Source organism: Grammomys surdaster, unplaced genomic scaffold (assembly GCF_004785775.1).
Source record: "Grammomys surdaster isolate TR1022 unplaced genomic scaffold, NIH_TR_1.0 125973, whole genome shotgun sequence".
Classification (NCBI taxonomy): Eukaryota; Metazoa; Chordata; class Mammalia; order Rodentia; family Muridae; genus Grammomys; species Grammomys surdaster.
The window spans coordinates 2,940,050-2,942,110 of NW_021620790.1; the positions used below are offsets into that span (position 1 = coordinate 2,940,050).

Sequence of the window (2,061 nt, forward strand, 5' to 3'; positions counted from 1 at the left end):
CTTGCTTTGGGTGTGGGAAGCCGGGTCACCTTAAAAGGGACTGTCGTAGCCCACAAAATAAGCCAAAAAGACTGCCTGGCCTCTGCCCAAGATGTAAGAAGGGATACCACTGGGTGGCCGAGTGTAGATCCACCAGAGACCTGCAGGGTCACTTACTCCTTGCTGACGTTACTACCAGAACAGAAAATGATCCGCCAAAAAATGGTCATTCGGCCCCACGGCGCCAGGGCCCCAAAAGATATGGAGCCAGAAGCCCCCATCAGAGAGGTTGGATTGCTGCCGAGCCTACACAGGTTCCGCAGGACTGGGCCTCCGTGCCACCACCAGACTCTTATTGATGCCGCAAATGGCGGCCCAACCTTTTTCAGTTAGTTTTCAAGGACCCCTGCCGAATGGTAGTGTGGGACTCATTATAGGTCGCCCCTCCTTAACACTGAAAGGTCTTATCGTCCACCCAGGGATTTTAGATGCTGGTTATACACATAAGCTTCAAGTTCTTTGCTCTAGTCCTAAAGGAGTCTTCTCCATATCATCAGGAGATCCTATTGCACAGTTGGTCTTGCTCCCCAGCCTTCAATATTAATTTCCTTCTACTGACAAAGACCGAGAGGGGAGTCTGGGTTCATCGGGGACAGATCAGGCCCATTTAATAATGGATTTACAGACCAGGCCCTCTTTAACATTAAAAGTGGAAGGTAAACAGTTTTCTGGCATCCTAGATACTGGAGCTGATAAGAGTATCATCTCTGCTAATTGGTGGCCTAAGGCTTGGCCTGTCACTCAGTCATCCCACTCCTTACAAGGGCTGGGATACGAAGCTAACCCCTCAGTCAGTTCACAGACCCTCTGTTGGGAAGCCCCTGAGGGCCAGATTGGAACTTTTACCCCATATGTTCTTCCACTGGCAGTCAACCTATGGGGTCGAGATGTGTTACAACAACTAAATTTACGGCTGACTGACACCTATTCTCCACAGGCCGTTAACATGATGTCCCAGATGGGCTATTGTGAAGGTAAAGGTCTCGGAATAGGAGAACAAGGAAGGCCTGACCCTATCTACCCCAAAAACAAGTTAGATAGAAAAGGTTTGGGGTTTTCTGTCCCGCGCAACCTCCCGCCAGCAGGAAAGACGCGGCACACTCAGGATCCTTCTGCAGTATAAGCTTTAATGCATCTTGAGAGGGAGAGCATAAGCTTCACAAACGAGGAGGGACCCCAAGGGCCTAAAACCCTTCCCTTATATAGAAAGCTAAGCTCGCCTGGGACGTGGCAGTCTCTGATGGGCTCCTGTTGCCTCAGGCCACATGACGTGTTCCAACTGTCAGATTAATAAAGGCGGGAAAACCTTCCAGCGCATGCGCACAGACTTGCTAATGGCAATGATGTGATAAGGATAGCTTCCCACATCTGCCCCCTTTTTTATTTAAAAGTGATCCTAAGAAGAGGCCATAGAAAAGTGAAAGAGTTCAGGCCGGGCAGACACAAACCAATCAAAAGGAGAGAGGTCTAGATTTTCTCCTCCTCAATAAGTGAGGCAGGCCCGTGTCTCTACACTCACTTCGGGGTGCAATGGGAACTCGAGCCCTCCCGAGCTTAACGAGTGTGAGAACAACCATATCACAGTCCTCAAGGTGCAATGGGAACCCGAGCCCTTCTTGAGTCTGGATTTGGTTCCTGGGACAGATAGAGAGAAAGAATTAGGGAAGCCAAAATGCCCAACTCTTGTGCAATGGAGAAAAACTCCCAGAGGTGCCAGGGCCATTTGGCAGGGGGAGGAGATGGTATTACAGATTATGGCCTTGTCTTAACAGGTCTTTGGGGCGGTTGTTAATCATGGCTATCCAGTCCCTTAGTCCAGTGCTACAAGTGCCTGGGCAATCACCACCTTATCCTGTTGTCACTGTGACCTGAGCTTGCAAAGGAGCCACAACACGAGCGCCAGCCCACAGCAGAGCAAGGCTCCGAAAAGACCCACCCCCAACCATTCTTTAAAATAAGAAAATATTGAAGAGATCCATGTAGACAGTCCTTCGGTCAGGGACAAATCAAGTCTGGTAGAAT

At 49.6% G+C, this 2,061-nt stretch overlaps 1 pseudogene; it reads left to right on the plus strand.

Moving 5' to 3' along the window:
* Positions 1 to 337: 337 nt before the first annotated feature.
* LOC114609459 lies at positions 338 to 1,117 on the plus strand (annotated as a pseudogene).
* The last annotated feature ends 944 nt before the right edge of the window (positions 1,118 to 2,061 follow it).